Genomic DNA, 12,126 nt, shown 5'->3' with positions numbered 1-12,126 from the left:
GTCATTTCTACACATCTGGGCTTTGCAGTCTGTGGTGTGGTGGCCTTGCAGCAGTGTTTTCTTCAATCTCTGAAGCAAAGTTAACCTTTGTTGTGGCTTCTTCTTGTGTCTTGTCCTTGTATCATGTTCTAAAACTTTCCTTCTGGTTCCTAGAGAAGCTCTGGTGCCAAGAAGATAAAAAGGGTCTCCTGGAGACCCTGTTAGACCCTGGGTCTTTGTGGGGTTTTGAAGGTTGAGTGTAGGGAGAGACAGAATCTGGTTCTCACTTACACTGATAGGTCTGGGCCAGGGAATGTGACCTGCGGGGAAACAAACAGGCAACAGCAGCTCAACCTCCAGCACCTTCCTCTCTGCCTCAGTCTTGCTTTCACACAGGTCTTCTCACCTCAGTCTTAGCAACCATCATGTCAGTACATACAGTATTCTTAAGGCTGTCTGGAGGTATATCAGATTAAGACAAAGCTGAACAGATCCTAACGTTATGAGATCCCATGGAATATTTTTATTTATTTTTAAAACTAAGTATCTTAAAAGGACTTATTTTAGAGTTTTTCTTTTGGATAGGTGCACATTCTCCACTAATCAACCAGACACAGACATTCTGTAGGCATTAGAGGTCTGTTTATGTATGTTTCCTTTGTATGTCTCATTGTATTCTCTCAGTAACCTTACGGCTTTTACAGATAGGCGTGTTCAGCCTCAGAGAGATTAAATAATTGGCCATGATTACAACTAGTATTGTGACTCACTCATCTTGGGGTTAGGTTCGTAAGTCAGAAAGTAAGGCAAAACCTGTTCAGTCAAGACTACACATGTAAATCCTCGGAGAAGGTACCCCATTTGAAGACCAAGACAGTCTGTCAAAGTCCAATTCAGTTTTGTTTTCCTTGTGTGAGCACCCAAGGAATTGCATTTAGGGGCTATTGTATGAAAAACAAATGTTTAAGCACTAGAATCACACTCAGCTCTTCGGTAGGCTTGAATTGATAAGTCACATGGACAGTAAGACCAACTGAGGGGACCGCAGTTGACTGTTGTCACAAAGCCACACCCAACACTTGAGTGGAGGGGTGGATAGAATAAATCCACCTTCATGTAAATTCATATACACCTTTCTGATCCTGCACCCACATTGTTAATCTCCATAGCTGTCCACCCATTCCAGAGGTAGAATCAGGAGAAGCAAGGTGGAACTTCTTTGTCTATCCTTCTAGAATCACGAGTCAGGCTTTCCCAAGTCTTTCCCTAAACGGAAGCGTACTGATGGTGGGATTCATGCCTGATGCTCTTTATTTCCTTTGTTCTACTTCTCTTACCATCTCCCCAGTCTAAACATTCTGGTCAATAAACAGTGTTGAAGGAAAGAAGAGGGGAAACACTTTTTAGACTTTGTTATACCACCCTGACACTTGGAATTTGGGAGAAGAGCATTCTAGAAAGTAAAGCAGAAAATCCATTCTTTTTTCTACTTTTGAGGTAAAAATATTTGGAAAATATTTTATTTTTTCTTTAAAAATATTTCAGCCTTCCTAAGTATGGAATCATGAACATATGTGAGATTACTGAGAACCGCACTCCTTGATATTTCTGTAAACCTTTCTATTGATGAGAGAACAAGGACACCAGTGGTGGGACCCTAGATAAGTTACTCCATCTTTTCAAATCATAAGGTCCCCATCTGTAGAACAGAGCTAATTAAACTTGACTCGCCAGTGGTTTTGAAGATGACATGCTATAAACCAGAAGTATAATGTCTGGCCCACTGAAAGGTAAAAGTTACAAATGATAAAAAAAGTACAATTATTCAGAGAAAATTAAGTCTTCTTCCCATTGCAAAATTTTAGTTCTATTCCTAGGAGGCAATCACTATTAACCATTTCTTCTGTATCCTTTAAGAGATTTTTTTCCTGCATATTATATGTATTCCCTTTTGACAGCAATAGCAAGGTACTAGCATTCCTGTAGGGACAGAGATTATAAGCCCTTTCTACATAATTATACTGTTTCTGTCCTTTCATACCATTACATATAGCTCTATATCTAATTATTTAAAATAGCTCCTTTATACTTCATTGCATAAATATACCATAAAATATTTAGCCTGTTGATGGACTTTCAAAGATGATTTAATTATCTGCTATTTCCTACAATACTACCATAAACATCCTTGATCAGCTTATGTACATGTGTTGTAGGCTAACTTTATAAAAGTAGAACTACTGGGACAAAGATTATGTGGATTTTCCAATTTAATGGATATTGTCAACAGCCCTCCAAAGATGTTGCAACCAATCTCCTTCCAGCAACGTGTAAGAGTGACATTTTGTCCACCACCCTGCCAACACTATCACATCAACTGTCCTTTATCTGACAAGTGAAAAAAAATTGAGTTATTTACTTTATACAGTTGACCCTTGAACAATGTAGGGGGTTAGGGGTGCCAGCCCTGCTCTCAGCAAAAATCCACATGTAATTTATAGTCAGCCTTCCAAATCTGAGGTTCCTCCATATCTGTGTTTTCGTATCTGCGGATTTAATCCAAGGTAGATCGTGTACTACTGTAGTTACCGTAGTACGTATTTATTTTACAAAATTAGTGGACCACACAATTGCTGTTCAAAGGTCAGCTGTATTTCTTTAATGAGTAAAGTCTCATATCTTTGTACATTTATTTTTTCAAAGAACTGCCTATTCATATATTTTGCCTGTTTCTAATGAGTTATTCTTATGGATTTGCAAATGCATTTAAAATGTTAAGTAAATTAACTTTCTCTTAGTACATCTCGGAAATATTTTTCTAGGCTGCCCATTTGGCTTTTGACTTTAAAACATTTTTAATAAGGTAGAAAACTTAAGTGTTAAATTTATATTTTATAGTCAAATTTTATATGGTCAAATGTATCCATCTTTCCCTTTTCGTCCCTCTGGACTTAAGTCTTTTTAAAAAAGGCTTTTTTGTTGTTGTTGTTGTTAAAAGCATGTACTTGTATTTTCAATCAATAGCTTTTGACATTTCTAAAATACAACATAATTTATTCTAAGGTTATATCTATCCAAGATACACAGAGCAAAAAAGTTTCCAAATTCCAACGATTCTAAAAACTCCTGCTACTGCTTAAATGAAAAGCCCAATCAATCAATCATTTCCTTGCATGCCATCATGCCAATGTGATTGTTAATAAGTGGATACTTCTAAGTGCTTTGGGAAATATCCTCTTGAAGCAGGCTCTCCATACCTTGCTTATGTTGGCAATTTATTTAGTAAACACTTTACTTATACAGCACGATGTTACATTCCAGTGCTGTTTGGTCCCAACTGATACATTACACACATTGGTTGCTTAAACGTGACACTGGGGTTGGCTGTGGTTCTCTAAGGGCAGAGTCAATTCCACATGGAGACAGTAACGGCTTAGCTGGCCCCATGTGCCCCTTCTTCACTCCAGCTCAGGAAGTGTGTGTGTGTGTGTGTGTGTGTGTGTGTGTGTGCGCGCGCGCGCGCGCACGCGTAAGTGTGTGTAATTCCTCCCCCCACTACAGCAGAATAGACACTTAGGTGGAGTAAAGGTGCAGATGATGCTCACTGAACTTGGTCTGCGTTCACCGACAGCAAAGCTGTACTGATGGCTCACGCAGTAACAAGCAGGCATTGCGCTCTGTGCTGGGGACAAAGAAAGCCAAGGTTGCCTACCTTCCTGGGGCTGACAGTCTAGTGGGACACCAGAATACTTAATAATAGCTAATATCTTTTTGTAAGGAATATCAGGTATTAGTCTAAGCATGTTATATAGATATATTATCTCAATTTTCCATCAATCCGATGAAATAGTACTACTATTATTGCCATTGTTTTAAGCTGAGCAAACTGCAGCCCAGAGTAATGAAGTAATTTTCTCAAGGCCACAGCGTAAGCAAGGGGCAGCTCCAAGGGGTGAAGTCCGGAGCTGTCCTCAAACGCTGTTCTCTGCTGCAGCCCATTAAATGTAGATAATTGTACCCGAGAAAGCAGTATATGCAGCACAGAGTCAGGGAAAGGCTTGTCTCACAACAGTGTCCATCTTTCTGGCTTGTCTTCTTCAGCAAGATCTTTTTTGTCATGGATCCTGTCTTATAACACTGATCCCACCAACCATGTGCGGTCACTGGTATCTGTCACTCATCATGTCCCCCACCCTTTGCCAGAAGCCCTGGTCTGGGAGTGGGACTGTGACCTGAGTCATTCCAATCTATATACTCTACATGCGGGGTTTTCTGATCTGGAAATGCATGCTTCCCCGCTATCACAAAGCTGTCTGAACATGAGAACAGAACTGGCCAAATGGAGAAAAAGCAGGTCGGTAGATCCCAGGAAATGAAACCAACACATGGAATAAATTGGACCTGCACGATAAAAAGGGATCCCTGATAGCATTAAAGTGTGCGCCTTTCTATTCAGATAGGGCCTATCTTGATTACTCTGCAGGCCCTGATATTCTTCCAATAATTTTTAAATTTTTATGTTTTTAGCAAAACTCATTCAAGTTCCAACTAACACAAGCTCCACTGCTGTAGGGAGAAAATCAGAGTGCCATGGGAACATACAGCAGGAACAGCTGTCCAGGAAATGCAGTAAAACATCTTAGAGGAGGTGATTAGGACCTGAGAAAAATGTTACAAGGGACTTCCTCTTTCTATTTTTTCTTATTTTTATCCCTACATTGAATTGGGGTATCAGAAAGATAATCTCCAAGGAAAAGAAATGAAACCTACACATACATGATTGCAGTGTAAAGGAGTGCATATGTACTGAGAGCTTCATGTTGTCCTACAGGGATTCCCAAATATGTCTGCCCACCAAAATCACACAAAACACTGCTTTAGGGCTTCCCTGGTGGCGCAGTGGCTGAGAGTCCGCCTGCCGATGCAGGGGGACGCGGGTTCGTGCCCCGGTCCGAGAAGATCCCACATGCCGCGGAGCGGCTGGGCCCGTGAGCCATGGCCTCTGAGCCTGCGCGTCCAGAGCCTGTGCTCCGCAACGGGAGAGGCCACAACAGTGAGAGGCCCGCGTACCGCAAAAAAACACAAAAAAACCCCACTGTTTTAAAGATGCAGATACATGGGCCTCATCTGAATCAGACTCTGGAGGCTGGACCTAAGATTTTGATGGAAACTTCCCGGAACCAGTCTGCAGGGCTTTATTTACGAACCACTGTTTTGTTCACTAAAAACCATGGGAGTTCTAAGGTGGGAGAAATTTCTTCCTACTGTAGAAGATGAAAAGAGCTTCAGGGAAGGGCAGCATTTCATTTGGGCCTCGCAGAAAGGGTAAGAGTTGAACAGGTGGCCAAGCAGTGGCGCGCAGGGAGGATGTACTTACTGAGCGACTCAAACCCTAGTGTGACGAGGCTCTCAATAAATAGTTTTCTTAATTTGATTTCCAAGGCCTCAGACCTCCCCTTCTACCTCTGCCCCCATCCCCATGAATTGGAAGCGAATTAATAATAGTGTCTATAAATAATGAATAGGCCTCTGTTGCCTGCACTGTGCCACATCTTAGGTCAAAGTTGATAATTATCATCTATTAGGTACACCCATTGTATAGGCACTGATCCAGTGCTTTATAAACATTACCCTAATTAATCCTTACCAAAACACCATAAGGTTGTCGTATTATTGCTGCTTTGTGGATGAGTTTCAGAGACTCAAAAAAGTTAAATCTCCCAGGGGTGGTGCTTGGACTTGAAACTGACTATGTGTGGCTCCAAGTTTGTTGATCTTAATAGTACAGATGCGTCCTGGAAGTTTTGCGATACAATATGGTGGTTATGAGCATGAAATTCAGGGTTTGGGTTTGGGTTGCCCTGCTTACTAGCTATGGACTTTAAATTAGTTAACTTCTCTGATAAATTTCCTTCTCTGTAAAACTGATTGCATTTAGTATCCCTTCTAAGGTTATTAGGAGGACTAGGTGAAATAAGGCATATCAAAGGTGCTTATCAAGAGTTTTTAGTTAGAACTCAATAAAAGTATCATTATTACTGTTTTCGCTCTTGTTACTGGATGAGTCACTGTGGTATCAGCCCAGAACAGTGCTTTTCTTGCCAAAACATTAGGCAAAATGATGTTGGGACATGACACAGGATGAACGGTACCAAGAATATACCCTCCATGAAGGCAGACACTGGGCCCATCCTGTTGACTATGGTATCTACATTGCCTACAACCATGTTGGGCATGTAGCACATGCATAATCAATACTTATTAAGTGGAGGAAGTACCGTCACCAAAGTTTAACAGAGTATGTAATAGCTTAGGAGGAAACATTTTAAAGATATTTTTCTTCATGTTTATTTCCTAGCATGTCATCATTTAAAATTGGTACCTCCACACAACATTGTAAATTAACTATACTTCAATTAAAAATTAAAAAAAAATTTTAATAAAATGGGTAGCGTAGCTCCTAAGGAATATCTTACCAATTATCTGACCTATTATCAAAAGGCTTCTTAATGAGCTAGGCAATTAAAAAAGAAAGTCTCCATTTGAATGGTGACAACTTCAGATTTCTCTGAAGGCACTAGATTTACATCTTAATCACCTCAAGGATTGATTTACTCATTCTTTGAGCCCAAAAGTGTCAAGAACTGCCATGCTCTGAACTGCCCATCTTCCACCCTACCAACCTCATAACCAACAACTATCCTAAGCAAGGACATGGATGAAAACCCCAGGAACTGAAGGATAATTAACAGCAGGAGTCAAATTGCCTTTGTCATTGCTGCATGATCTTCAAACAGAAGTAAATGTATCTCACTTTGGCAACTGGAAGGTACCCACATTAAATTAGTCTTCCATATACCTCATCATACCTTCCATATACCTCCTGCTGTCACTCTGCCCATTTATTTTTAAGAATGGACACTGCATGATTTGCCAAAAAGGGAATAAAAGGACCGAAAAAAAATTGAAGCGCTGGCGAAAAATAGTTCTTTTGGTGGATTTTACCAGTTTTCCATTAATTAGGTGAATTATGCTATATTCCCAAATGGAGGCAGTCAGCAAAAAAACTACTTACACCCTTTCAAGACAGTCACAACAAGGAGGAAGGAAATTCAACTCACTCCTCCAGAAGCCATAGCTTTACTAGCAAGTCAGATCAACCAATATTCTTTGAGCATCTCTATGCCCAGGACGGTGCTAGGCACTGATGGAAAAACAAAAGGAGCTTGGGTTCAAGTCACATCCTCAGGAAAATGAGTATGACTCATTCAGTTGTATTTGTGAGAACCTGGATAATCAAATGCCCCTGCCTCACTTACATTTTATTTTGCTATAGTGTATTTATCGTTGGAATCCATTTTTTAATCTTTCTGGAATTAAATGAGTATAAATAAATACATAGACAAATAAGTAGACAAATGAAAGCAATCAAGTGTCTGGTATAGAAAGCAGCTCTATGGAGAGGGGAGCAAGTATTGGGGCATGGCAATTTTGCTTCTTGGTTTGTAGTGAAGGTGGAATGCTTTGATGAAAGATAAAAAATGATTTGAGTCAGACAGAATTGCACTGGAATCCGAGATGCACCACTTACAAGATAAATGGAATTAGGAAATTCACTGGCCGTTTCTGAGTTTCAATTTCTTGTTCATAATGAATATTTTTTATATAAAACTCATGCTTTTATCATAAATACAGAAAAGTAGAAGAAAAACAAAATCATCTAAAGATGATTACTATTTCGATTAGTTTTTCTATCTTTTAGACATTTTTATTTTTATCATTTTTATTTTATCTATATCTGCATTAAACACTGATGTTAGTCCTATGATCCACTTGTCTCACGCTTCAATCTCTTCTGGCCAAGAAGCTAACACTTTTACTTCTTTGAGTTAATAAGTTTGGTAGTTTCCACTGTATCATCTAAATAGTATCTTTTTTTTTTTTTTTTCTTGTCAGTTTTAGGCATTACTTACTGAATTTTCAAGGTGGCAAGTGGACATTTAGCTCACTTCCTTGGTCTTTTGGTCTTACCCCAACATGCTCCTATCTTTCTAATACAGTATAGCTGTATCTGATAAAATAATTTCAATTAGATCAATATTCAGTATTTCCATTATTATGAGTATGGAAATGGTACACACACCTGAGTCATGTAGTAAACCACAACTGGTTTTCCCTTCTTGCACATGTTTTTTTTGGTTTTCCCTGGAGTTAATAATTGTCTTGTTTATACTTGTTTGCTTTTCTATAGCCTTTTTCCTAATTCAATCTCAAACTCTTCTCTAGTTGTTTAAGTTCCCTTTCAACATGTTCAAGTGCATCAGTCGCAAGGCCATCTTCCTGAAAATGTCTCTACCACAGCCCTCCAATCTGGACTCTTTATCCTTTTTGCTTCCCAGCTGTCACTCTTGGGCTCCCCGTCACAGTCGTCCTAGGGATTTCCTTCACTCCTCTTTCACGAAGGAGTCCCTGCTTATCGCATGCCCTGTCTCCCTCTCTCTTCCTTGATTCCCCTGTTTTCGTGGAGTGCATTCTACAGCAGTTTTGTAGGAAGGATTGCATGGGAGGTAAATTTTTGAAGCCTTATATATATGCAAAATATATTATTCTACTCGCGCTCAGTTGCAAGTTTGGCTGAGTATTGAATTCCAGGTTCAATTTCCTCCCAAATTTTGAGGCCTGGCTCTCCTTAATTTCTAGCTTTTTGTGTTGCTGTTACGTCTAAAGCTATTTTGATGCCAGACCCTCTGAGGTAACAACAGTTTTCTTCTCTGGAACCTTGCAGGACTGTGTATTTGTGCTGAATGTTTTGAAGTTTTATGATTATATGGGCTTATTTTATTTGTCATGCTGGGCACTTGATAGGCTCATTCAATCTGGAAAAGTTCTGGGCTTTTCTTTTTCCTTTAAATTATATAGTGATGGTTTCCTCCCTTTTATTTTCTCTTGCTCTATCTTTGTACCTACTATTATTTAAAACTAGAACTCTTAGACTAGCTCTTAAGTTTTCTTGTACTTACCCTTCTGTTTTCTATCTCTGTTCATTATTCTAGGAAATTTTCTCAAATCTATCTTCTGAACCTTTGGAATTTTTCCATTTTTGCTGTAATTTTTTCTCCTCACACTAATTTTTGGTCTATGAATGTTGCTCTCTTGGTATCCTATTTTTTTTCATCAAAATAAATTATTGGTCACTATATCACATCTCTCTCTGATAGTTATCATCAAGTTGCTGTTTTCTCTGTTCATGTGTTTTAGTATCTGTCAGTCCTATTAGAAGCCTTTCCCACATGTCCGAAAATCCTTGGTTATCTATTCATCTTTAAGTGTGGAGACCTAAACCCCTGTCTGAAAGTTCTGAGCATGAGGGTGGAACTTGTCGACACCAGGCTTCACTCCAGAAATCAATGGCTAGGATGTTGAGTTAGAAAATTCTGAAGTCGGCTAACTTTAAATTTTCCTCTTGGGTTGTCAAAAGCTCCAGGAAAGACACTACCTGGAGTCTTGTCTGGAGAGGGAGGACCCTGGTGTCAGTGTTATCAGAGCCTAATGGGAAAGAGGGCTGAGGGCTTGCACACCCAGCATGCATTCATTTATCCAATTCCTCCATTCTCCACAAGGCACTGGTGGCCCTCCGTGTGCCAGGTCTTTCCTGTTAAGGGACTTTCCTCTCCAGAGGATAAACTACAGTGTGGATGTGTGGAGAGCAGATGACTAGTTTCTTTCTTTTGACAAAGTGGTAGAAGGACCCGACCAGTTTTTAAACAGATATCCAAGCAATCCTCCTTATTTAACACCCCCCTTTCACCTCTACTTCGAGAGACAAGTAACACTGCAGATTCCCCGGAGACTGGAAGGAGAAGAATGTGTTTCACTCACCATCTCTCCCTGGAAGTCTTGCTTCCATTTTTCCTCATCCTTAAAATAGATACCTACCTCACAGGGCTACGGTGGGAACTAAATTAGATTACGTAAAGCAGGCATACATCCAGAGTACAGTAGGTGCTCAGTAAATGAGCTATTTTTGATAACTTTTGGAAGGTGGAACTTAACAGTGGGAATCAGAGATAGCCATCAATATATCATTTATTTTCTATGTTACCTTGGCTAGTGTTTTTGTTTTTAAAATTAATTAATTAATTTTGGCTGCACCAGGTGTTGGTTGTGGCATGTGGACTCTTAGTTGCAGCATGCATGCGGGATCTAGTTCCCCAACCAGGAATCGAACCTGGGCCCCCTGCATTGGGAATGTGGAGTTTTTACCCACTGGACCACCAGGGAAGTCCCCTTGGCTAGTGTTTTTTAAAACCATCTTTAGACTTGTATTTTCATCCAAATAAGGGATAATAATCGCTTTCTTATTTATCTCAGGATTACTTTAAGAGTCAAATTAGAAGAGGATGAGCAAATACTGTGCAGCACAAAGCTGCCTCCTTGGGCTGGAGGCAGCCAGAAGTGGGTGAGGGCTCTTGCTCTGCCTCTTCCTAGCATGTGAACTGGGCAGACTTTCTAACCTTGCAGAGTTTCCACTGCTTGCTCTGGAAATCAGCGTGGCTGATATATTCCTCATAATTTGTGATGAGGATAAAGTGAGATAACCTAAGCACAGTACCCCGTTTTGAGATGCACTCCTGGGAACACGGGTTTCCCTTATTCCACCTGACATCCACCTGTCTCTCGGACTCAGCTCTAAGTTTTCTGTATTGAAGGTTCCCTATAACCTCACCATGAATTGCTAAATATGAGTACAAGCACAATCTTAAACTTGAGGGGGTGGCATGGACTCCTTGGGTGAATACGTGGACTCTTTTTCCAGGGAGAATAAAGAACACAAGCAGACAAACTAGTCTTGGTATAAATCACAGGGCTCCTCAGAATCCTATTTATAGATCCCATGTTAACAGTTAATAGATGTCTTCTAAGTGAGAGATACTACCTCTGAACCAGCATCCTAACGTAAAACCTTAAGTATAAGCCCCGTTCACAAATCAAATGGTAGCACTTTCAAACACTTACTACATGAAGCACTGTGCTAGGCATTTCCCTTGCATGATTTCATATAATTCTTATTAGCCCCCAAACACAAGTAAAACATTGAGAAGAGAGTAGGTAACTTGCTCGAGGTCGTAGAGCTAGTAATGGCTGGAGTTAGCAGTCAAACCAAGGGTATAGGTTATGAGTTGAGTGTCCCCCCAAAAAAGATACACAACCGCTAGTACCAAAGAATGTGATCTTATTTGGGAATGACGTTGTTGCAGATGTAATTAGCTGAGATGAGGTTGTACCAGAGTAAGGTAGCCTAGGCCCCTAAACCAATATGACTGGTACCCTTGTAAGAAGAGAGAAGCCTGCACACAGACACAACATATGAAGACAGAGTCAGAGGCTACGGTGATGCTGCCACAAGCCAAAGAACTCCGGGGGCTACCAGAAGCTGGAAGAGGCGAGGGAGAAGCCTCCCCTACAGAATCCGGAGGGAGCATGACCCTGCCAACACCTTGACTTCAGACTCCTAGACTCCATAGTTTTCAGTGGAAACGCACTGAGGAGAGCAAGCAAGTCAATTCTAGTTACCAATTAGGAACCGAAGTCTTCAACAGAAATTCCTTTTAATGCTTCAATCAAGCCTTAGTTTAGAACATTTTTCCTGGTATGTTGTACCCTGGACACAAAATGAAGTTATCAAAGTGACAATGACTTGAATATTTTATAAAAGTAAATCAAAATTATTCTACAAGGGATCATACAATGAAATTGAAGAGCGAGTGGGTGATGATGATCAGGACGGTGAAATGAAAGACATGGATGCAGGTCATTGAAATTGTTGTCCTTGGAATCAAAATGAATAGAGGAAGACAAGTAAAACTCAAGAGTAGTGATGACCTGCGTAATTAACTCCAGGGAAGAAGAGGTGTTATATATTGAACCCATAACACTTCAGCAATAACACTGAAGGGATGTGTGAATGATAGCAGACGTGAAGATGAATGCCACTGTGAAATGAAATGACTCAGCCCTCTGAAGCAGGATGCACCGGTAGGCACGAAATGAGTGTCTGATGTATTCTTAATGTAAAAGCAATCCCCTAGGTTTGTTTAATTTTATAAATTCATTCTGGTTGGCCATCATGGGAGGATATCTATAACT

The 12,126-nt window shown here is 40.1% G+C and overlaps 2 protein-coding genes across 3 annotated transcripts in view; one reads left to right on the top strand and one right to left on the bottom strand.

The window, feature by feature from the left end:
• The window catches only part of PPP2R2B (protein phosphatase 2 regulatory subunit Bbeta), a 609,983-nt gene that overhangs the window by 12,218 nt on the left and 585,639 nt on the right, over positions 1-12,126 (top strand). The gene's annotated exons all lie outside the window — the stretch shown is intronic.
• Positions 1-12,126, bottom strand: part of STK32A (serine/threonine kinase 32A) — a gene marked incomplete at its 3' end in the record, with an annotated part of 116,180 nt that overhangs the window by 90,995 nt on the left and 13,059 nt on the right. The window lies entirely within an intron of this gene.

The sequence above is a fragment of the Stenella coeruleoalba genome (assembly GCF_951394435.1).
Source record: "Stenella coeruleoalba genome assembly, chromosome: 3".
In the NCBI taxonomy this organism is placed as follows: Eukaryota; Metazoa; Chordata; class Mammalia; order Artiodactyla; family Delphinidae; genus Stenella; species Stenella coeruleoalba.
This window is presented reverse-complemented; position numbering and strand designations above follow the sequence as displayed.